Below are 9,445 nucleotides of genomic sequence, written 5' to 3'. Positions count from 1 at the left end.
GAGAGAGAGAGAGAGAGCGCGCCTTTTTACTTCAACCCAAACCCAAACAACTATTTGCAGGTAGTGCTTTTTTACTTCAAACTAACCATATATTCATTTTCAAACCACATTAAGGGTACTCACAGTGATGTAGACATTTGTTCAGTGTCATTCAGAGCTCAGAATGACAGAGACTAATTGACAGAGCTCCATCTTGCAGAGACTAATTGAGGCACGCCACTTCCTGGTTTTATAGTCCCTCTCCCTCCCTCCAGCAGGGGCAGCAGAGAGAATGGTGAATTTTTTTAAAACATTAATTTCTCTCTGATTTTTCATCGATGGGAAAAATACTCTGGTCCAGGAAGGTGGACGTGGGCTCTGATCGAGGTGGCCAAAAATGACGGCCGTAGGTGGCGGCGTTCTCTTGGAAATCGCAGCACAGACGGCCAAAAGCAGTAAAGAACAGAGATTTAGTAATAGATACCTCAGGGGCAACGTTTTCACTTGGTTGTTAGTCTCTATTAGGAATGAGCTGCGAGAGAAAGCAAGAGGCAGATACATTAACAACTTTCAAGTCATTTGGGCAGATTTGTGGAAAGGAAGGGTTTTGAGGGATACGGGCTAAATGAGACTAACGCAGAATGCCAACATGATTAGCATGGCCACATTGGGTCAAAGGGATTTTTTTCCCCATAGACTTTCTGGTCACTTTACGTAAAACATATCACGTGAGTTCACCCTACTGCGAGTGTCGGTACGGTCACTTCTGAACCGGGCGTTACCCCTACGCTATAATTTGAAAGCATTTGTCAGTGTTCAGAACACTTGATTAGCACGGGTATCAGGGGTTATGGGGAGAAGGCAGGAGAATGGGGTTAGGAGGGAGAGATAGATCAGCCATGGTTGAATGGCAAAGTGGACTTGATGGGCCGAATGGCCTAATTCTGCTTCTATCATGTATGACCTTCTGAACACAAAAATCTCACATTTGTTTTCCCAGTTTTTCATCTTTCACCTTCCAAGTTCAGGAAGCAGGAGGAGGTGAAAGGAGACAAAATGATATTACTCTGGAAAAGAAAGATGCAAAGTGCTGGAGTAACTCAGCGGATCAGGCATGAATAGGTCATGTTTCGGGTTGGGACCCTTCTACAGATGGATTGTAGTAGCGGTGTAACATCTGGAAGAGAGGACAATGTCAGGCAAGTGATATAGGATGGAACTGCAGATGCTAGTTTAAACCAAAGACACACAAAATGCTGGAGCAACTCAGCAGGACAGGCAGCATCTCTGGATAGAAGGAATGGGTGACGTTTTGGGTTAAGACCCTCCTTCAGACAAGTGATAGATGGATAGAGGTGAGGTGAGGGGCACAAGATTGGACAAAGGCCGGAGACGAATAGGAGATAAAAAGCTGTAGTATAAGGAGAGAAGAGGTGCAAAATTTGATGTCCATTGTGTTTATTGCACATGAAGGTACCTGGAATTCTTCCTGAATTCCTCTGGATGAATAGGGTTTTCCTGTTCGGTGTTGCTTTACTTTCTTTCTTACGGAGTTCGTTGTCATTTTGCAGTTAATCTGTGGAAATTATTAGTTTTTTGTTTCAGTTTTTTTCAATTACAAAGATATGATCATGTGATTATGAGTTGGAGTTATTGTAAGGATCAAAGTCAATAGATTAAATATAAACCAACTATTTCAAAGTTTAAAAGGTTGTCACTGATGAAGAACGCATAGTGTAGAGAGGATGGACACAAAGTGCTGGTGTTAGGGGTTATGGGGAGAAGGGAGGAGAATGTGGTTAAGAGGGAAAGATGGATCAGCCATGATTGAATGGCAGAGTAGACTGGGTGGGCCAAACAGCCCAATTCTGCTCCTATCACTTATTTAAGATAACTCAATGGGTCAGGCAGCTTCTCTGTTGATGTCAGAGATGCTGCCTGATCCACTGAGTTACTCCAGCACTTTGTGTCTATCTTTGAAGAACACGCAATGTTGTGTTGTATGCCATGTTGTAATATCATGTTATTGCGTGGTGTGGCAGCACAGCAGTTATTGCTGCAGATTCAGAACACCAGTGACATGGATTCGATCCTGACCTCTGGTGTTGTCGATGTGAAGTTTGCATAGTTTAGCCTTGACCGTTGGGTTTCCTCATCCGTCCCAAAGATTCATTGTACATTAGTTCAACGGTACATTACTTGGCTGCTGCAAATTACTCTAGAATATGCAAGTGACATTGAATTCTCCCAATTTTGTTAACCCTATATGCTGCTGCACCCGCTGAGTTTCTCCAGCATTTTTGTGTACCTACGTTCTTAAATACCCTTGCGGGTCGCTTTCGTAACGAGAATGAGCCAATGAATTCAGCGCCGAGTGACGGAGACCAAAGATCTTACAGCTCCCTGGTCTCCACGGAGACCAACTCAGGAAGCCGAAACTAAAGTTGCCGCCACACGTTTGCAATGTTCGCGATAAACGAAATCGAAAGTTAACCAGGTTTCAGGATACGCAAGTCAGAAGCTGGAATCTGAACAAACAAGCAGGCAGGACCCGAAACTTTGACCACCCTTCAGCCTTTCCAAGACCTGCCTGAGCATGGTCTACAAAGCACCGTGGAATGGCAGTAACTTAAATAAAACAAATATGAAACGTAAACTGAATGCGAATCTGATCTTAGAGCCCCGGGCCGCTCACTCCCTCTCCCCGGGCCCCACACTCCCTCTCCCCGCTGCCCCGGGCCCCACACTCCCTCTCCCCGCTGCCCCGGGCCCCACACTCCCTCTCCCCGCTGCCCCGGGCCCCACACCCCCTCTCCCCGCTGCCCCGGGCCCCACACCCCCTCGCCCCGGGCCGCGCACCCCCTCTCCCCGCTGCCCCGGGCCGCGCACCCCCTCTCCCCGCTGCGGAAACAAAGATCCGATCTTTGGCCGGAAGCAAGATGGCGGGGACTGGTCGCTAAAATGGGTCCTATAATCATCCATGAATCCGCCCATGAGCGTACTACACGTTTGCGTGAGAGTAACCCATCTTGCTCTGCTCTAAGATCTTTGGTTATTAGTGTTCAAGAAGGAACTGCAGATGCTGGAAAATCGAAGGTTTTCCCTTCTCCCCCCCCACCCCCTATCAGTCTGAAGAAGGGATTCGGCCCGAAACGTCACCTATTTCCTTCGCTCCATAGATGCTGCTGCACCCGCTGAGTTTCTCCAGCATTTTTGTGTACCTTTGGTTATTAGTGCGTGCGTTAAAATGAGGATTTACTGTATTGACTTTGCGAAACAGCTCGGAGTGAGGATCGAGAGCATAGTTGACAAGGGGTTTTGGGGAGCAGTCTTTTAAAAGGTGCGCAGTAAATTAGACAAATTCGAGGGTAAGAGGGGTTGTGGGGAAACAGCAGGAACGGGGTACTGATTTTAGAGGGCAGGAAGGATGTTAAAAAAACACTTCACACATGGAATGTACGAAATGAGTTCCAAAAAGAGTTAATAGGCATCGCGACAAATGATTTTAGTACCAGAGGTCAACAAAGTTTCCACCCTCCTGTTATGAAACAGCAAGCAGAGAGGGTTAAATTATCCACCCGTGTGAACATTTAGCAGGCGACACTCACTTGCTGAACATCAGACTCACTTGCTTAACATCTCGCCCGAGAAAAACACAAACTGCTGGAGTAACTCAGCGGGACAGGACAGGCAGCATCTCCAGTTTGTAAAAACCATGTCCGTGTAACAATCTCAGCGACCCCAAGACGCCCAGACCTTCCCAAATAATTACAAATAAAAAGATATATAAATATATTCATTTTCTGGTAGGAAATATATATATAGGTAGGAAACAACTGCAGTTGCTGGTTTAAATCGAAGGTAAACACAAAGTGAAGTGACTCAGCGGGACAGGCAACATCTCTGGAGAGAAGGAATGGCAAGGGGGAAGCAATATTTATACATATATATATTCATATATAGCAAGATGGCAAATATTATGGCAAAAGATTATGAATTTGCAATACACCCACACATACCTATATATCCCATAGAATCTACGCAGTTGCTATAAGCACGTACCTGTATGTGAAGAAGCTAAACGGACACTTTAACTTTTTTTTAAAGCGCTCGGAAGCCAACGCGTTCTTAAATACCGTTGCGGGTCGCTTTCGTAACGAGAATGAGCCAATGAATTCGGCGCCGAGTGACGGAGACAAAAGATCAACTCAGGAAGCCGAAACTAAAGTTGCCGTCACACGTTTGCAATCAAAGATCCGCAATAAGATCTTTGTTTGCAATGTTCGAGATAAACGAAGTCGAAAGTTAACCAGGTTTCAAGAAACGCGTCAGAAGCTGGAATCTGAACAAACAAGCAGGCAGGACCCGAAACGTTGACCACCCTTCAGCCTTTACAAGACCTGCCTGAGCCCCTTGAGTTCATCCAGCATGTTGTTCATTTGCTTTTGCTTCAGGAAGAAACTGCCTTTTGTTTTGTTAAAACAAAAGAGGTTTAGTTCCACACATGCAATGAGAAAACAATTTCCTGCAGAGTATTTAGAAAAGTAAAATTAAAACATGACTCTTCCTGTCCAAGATGCACTCCACCACCTGCATTGCCCACTGGTCCGAGATGGTCTGAAGAAGGGTCTCGACCCAAACCGTCACCCATTCCTCATCTCCAGAGATGCTGCCTGTCCCGCTGAGTTACTCCAGCATTTTGTGTCTAACTTCGGTGCAAGCCAGCAACTACAGTTCCTTCCTACACACCAAACGCCCCCTCTCGAGGATTTCCTGGGCATAAACCCTCAGAAGAGAGGGAAGTGTTCGACAATGAAAGGGCATCTTGGCCAGACCCAAGAGCTGATGATAGACAACTTTGCCCTGACTGAACTGGCACTCCCACCCCACCCCTCCCACTTTCTTTCTACAACAGATGCCTAAAGGTCATTTGAACCATTAGAAACATGCAGGAAGATGGAAACAGGCCATTCAGCCCAAAGATCCTGTAGCGAGCAAGATAGTCCATTTGACAAAAAAGACGTAGTACGGTCATGGGCAGACTCATGGATAATTTAAGGCCCCATTTCCGTAACCGGCTTCCGTCTCCGCACCAAAGATCCCATAGGATAATAGTGCGGAGACGGAGGTACACAAAATTGCTGGGGAAACTCAGCGGGTGCAGCAGCATCTATGGAGTGAAGGAAATAGGCGACGTTTCGGGCCGAAACCCTTCTTCAGACTGATGGGGGGTGGGGGGGGGGGGAGAAAGAAGGAAAAGGGGAGGAGGAGGAGGAGCCCGAGGGCGGGCGGATGGGAGGGTGGGAGGAGACAGCTAGAGGGTTAAGGAAGGGGAGGAGACAGCAAGGGCTAGCAAAATTGGGAGAATTCAATGTTAATGCCATACGGACGCAAGGTCCCCAGACGGAATATGAGGTGCTGTTCCTCCAATTTCCGCTGTTGCTCACTCTGGCAATGGAGGAGACCCAGGACAGAGAGGTCGGATTGGGAATGGGAGGGGGAGTTGAAGTGCTGAGCCACCGGGAGTTCAGGTAGGTTATTGCGGACTGAGCGGAGGTGTTCGGCGAAACGATCGCCCAACCTACGCTTGGTCTCCCCGATGTAAATCAGCTGACATCTAGAGCAGCGGATGCAGTAGATGAGGTTGGAGGAGATACAGGTGAACCTTTGTCGCACCTGGAACGACTGCTTGGGTCCTTGAATGGAGTCGAGGGGGGAGGTGAAGGGACAGGTGTTGCATTTCTTGCGGTTGCAACGGAAAGTGCCCGGGGAGGGGGTGGTGCGGGAGGGAAGGGAAGAATTGACGAGGGAGTTGCGGAGGGAGCGGTCTTTGCGGAAGGCAGACATGGGGGGAGATGGGAAGATGTGGCGAGTGGTGGGGTCACGTTGGAGGTGGCGGAAATGGCGGAGGATTATGTGTTGTATTTGCCGGCTGGTGGGGTGAAAGGTGAGGACCAGAGGGACTCTGCCCTTGTTGCGAGTGCGGGGATGGGGAGAGAGAGCAGTGTTACGGGGTATGGATGAGACCCTGGTGTGAGCCTCATCTATGGTGGCGGAGGGGAATCCCCGTTCCCTGAAGAACGAGGACATTTCCGATGCCCTGGTATGGAATGTCTCATCCTGGGAACAGATGCGGCGTAGGCGGAGGAATTGGGAGTAGGGGATGGAGTCTTTACAGGGGGCAGGGTGGGAAGACGTGTAGTCCAGATAGCCATGTGAGTCAGTGGGTTTGTAATGTATGTCGGTCAGGAGTCTGTCCCCTGCGATGGAGATGGTGAGGTCAAGGAATGGTAGGGAAGTGTCGGAAATCGTCCAGGTGTATTGGAGTGCCGGATGGAAGTTGGTGGTGAAGTGGATGAAGTCAGTCAGTTGTGTGTAGGTGCAGGAGGTGGCCCCAAAGCAGTCGTCAATGTAACGGAGGTAGAGGTCGGGGATGGGGCCCTGGTACGTCTCGAACAAGGATTGTTCAACGTACCCGACAAAGAGGCAGGCGTAGCTGGGGCCCATGCGTGTGCCCATAGCTACGCCTTGTGTTTGGAGGAAATGGGAGGAGTCAAATGTAAAGTTGTTGAGGGTGAGGACCAACTCCGCTAAGCGGAGGAGAGTGTCAGTGGCGGGTATAGGTTGCTCCTCTGGTCGAGGAAGAACCGGAGGGCTCCGAGGCCATCCTGGTGGGGGATGGAGGTGTAGAGTGACCGGACATCCATGGTGAAGATGAGGGGGTGAGGGCCCAGAGAGTGGAATGCGTGGAGGCGGCGGAGAGTGTCTGAGGTGTCTAGAACATAGGTGGGGAGGGATTTGACCAAGGGGGATAGGATGGAGTCAAGGTATGTGGAGATGAGTTCGGTGGGGCACGAACACGCAGAGACAATGGGTCTGCCGGGAGAGCCGGGTTTGTGGATTTTGGGGAGAAGGTAAAACGGGCCGTGCGGGGCTGGGGAACGATGAGGTTGGAAGCTTGGTCGGGCAGGGCGTGGGAATTGATGAAGTCGGTGATGGTGCTAGAAATGGTGGCCTGGTGCTCGTCAGTGGGGTCATGGTCCAAGGGTAAGTAGGAGGAGGTGTCCGAGAGTTGGCGCGTGGCCTCAGCTTTGTAGAGATCGGCGCGCCAGACTACCACGGCACCTCCCTTGTCGGCTGGTTTGATGACCCAATCTGGGTTCTTGCGGAGTGATTCAATGGCAGTGCGTTCAGAGGGGGAAAGATTAGAGTGAGACAGGGGAGTGGAGAAGTTGAGGCGGTTGACGTCGCGGCATATATTGCTGCATATTTTCAGGCACATTATTGCACCCTTGTTATTTCATTAATTAAAAATACAATGTTATCAATAATACTAGATAATATATAAATGAACCACAATAGTAATCATAAACCAGCACAGGCTTGAGGCTTTCTCTTGCTCCCATTTTCTCATGTTCTTATGTACTGACAATTGGTACTTGTGGATTTAAAGCCAATGCTACAAAGGTTTAAATTCATGCATGATCAAGATTTAAGATGAGATCACAGATCTAGTTTAATTTAATTTATTAAGTTTAGTTTATTGTCATGTATACAGAGGTAAAGTGAAAAGCCTTATTTGTTGCATGCTACCCAATCAGCGGAAAGACTATACATGATTGTTCATCCCAGTTTGGCAAAAGAATAAATCAGGGAAGGTAGTACATCCGTGGATAACAAGGGAAATCAGGGATAGTATCAAAGCGAAGGATGATGCGTACAAATTAGCCAGAAAAAGCAGCATACCGGAGGACTGGGAGAAATTCAGAGACCACCAGAGGAGGACAAAGGGCTTAATTAGGAAAGGAAAAATAGATTATGAAAGAAAACTGGCAGGGAACATAAAAACTGACTGCAAAAGGTTTTATAGATATGTGAAAAGAGATTAGTTAAAAACAAATGTAGGTCCCTTGCAGTCAGAAACAGGTGAGTTGATCATGGGGAACCAGGACATGGCGGACCAATTGAATAACTACTTTGGTTCCGTCTTCACTAAGGAAGACATAAATAATCTGCCGGAAATAGCAGGGGACCGCGGGTCAAAGGAGTTGGAGGAATTGAGTGAAATCCAGGTTAGCCGGGAAGTGGTGTTGGGTAAATTGAATGGATTAAAGGCCGATAAATCCCCAGGGCCAGATAGGCTGCATCCCAGAGTACTTAAGGAAGTAGCTCCAGAAATAGTGGATGCATTAGTAATAATCTTTCAAAACTCTTTGGATTCTGGAGTAGTTCCTGAGAATTGGCGGGTAGCAAACGTAACCCCACTTTTTAAGAAGGGAGGGAGAGAGAAAACGGGGAATTACAGATCAGTTAGTCTAACATCGGTAGTGGGGAAACTGCTAGAGTCAGTTATTAAAGATGGGATAGCAGCACATTTGGAAAGTGGTGAAATCATTGGACAAAGTCAGCATGGATTTACAAAAGGTAAATCATGTCTGACGAATCTTATAGAATTTTTCGAGGATGTAACTAGTAGCGTGGATAGGGGAGAACCAGTGGATGTGGTGTATCTGGACTTCCAGAAGGCTTTCGACAAGGTCCCACATAAGAGATTAGTATACAAACTTAAAGCACACGGCATTGGGGGTTCAGTATTGATGTGGATAGAGAACTGGCTGGCAAACAGGAAGCAAAGAGTAGGAGTAAACGGGTCCTTTTCACAATGGCAGGCAGTGACTAGTGGGGTACCGCAAGGCTCAGTGCTGGGACCCCAGCTATTTACAATATATATTAATGATATATTGTAAATATACCACACCTGGAGTATTGCGTACAGTTTTGGTCTCTAAATCTGAGGAAGGACATTATTGCCATAGAGAGAGTGCAGAGAAGGTTCACCAGACTGATTCCTGGGATGTCAGGACTGTCTTATGAAGAAAGACTGGATAGACTTGATTTATACTCTCTAGAATTTAGGAGATTGAGAGGGGATCTTATAGAAACTTATAAAATTCTTAAGAGGTTGGACAGGCTAGATGCAGGAAGATTGCTCCCGATGTTGGGGAAGTCCAGGACAAGGGGTCACAGCTTAAGGATAAGGGGGAAATCCTTTAAAACCGAGATGAGAAGAACTTTTTTCACACAGAGAGTGGTGAATCTCTGGAACTCTCTGCCACAGAGGGTAGTCGAGGCCAGTTCATTGGCTATATTTAAGAGGGAGTTAGATGTGGCCCTTGTGGCTAAGGGGATCAGAGGGTATGGAGAGAAGGCAGGTACGGGATACTGAGTTGGATGATCAGCCATGATCATATTGAATGGCGGTGCAGGCTCGAAGGGCCGAATGGCCTACTCCTGCACCTAATTTCTATGTTTCTATGATTATAATCAAACCATCCACAATGTACAGACACAGGATAAAAGGAATATTGTTTAGTGCAAAATAAAGTCCAGTAAAGGCCAATTAAATAGTCCAAGGGTCTCAAATGAGGTTGATAGTAGGTCTGTGATGTGATCCCTTTCCCTCACT

At 47.4% G+C, this 9,445-nt stretch overlaps 2 protein-coding genes across 2 annotated transcripts in view; both read right to left on the bottom strand.

The window, feature by feature from the left end:
- The window catches only part of LOC116980360 (interferon-induced GTP-binding protein Mx3-like), a 281,647-nt gene that overhangs the window by 43,063 nt on the left and 229,139 nt on the right, over positions 1-9,445 (bottom strand). The window lies entirely within an intron of this gene.
- The window catches only part of LOC116980363 (interferon-induced GTP-binding protein Mx3-like), a 445,599-nt gene that overhangs the window by 221,746 nt on the left and 214,408 nt on the right, over positions 1-9,445 (bottom strand). The window lies entirely within an intron of this gene.

This window comes from Amblyraja radiata, chromosome 14, assembly GCF_010909765.2.
Source record: "Amblyraja radiata isolate CabotCenter1 chromosome 14, sAmbRad1.1.pri, whole genome shotgun sequence".
Lineage (NCBI taxonomy): Eukaryota > Metazoa > Chordata > Chondrichthyes > Rajiformes > Rajidae > Amblyraja > Amblyraja radiata.
The sequence above is the reverse complement of the archived record's forward strand: the minus strand, read 5'-3'. Positions and strand labels throughout refer to the sequence as shown.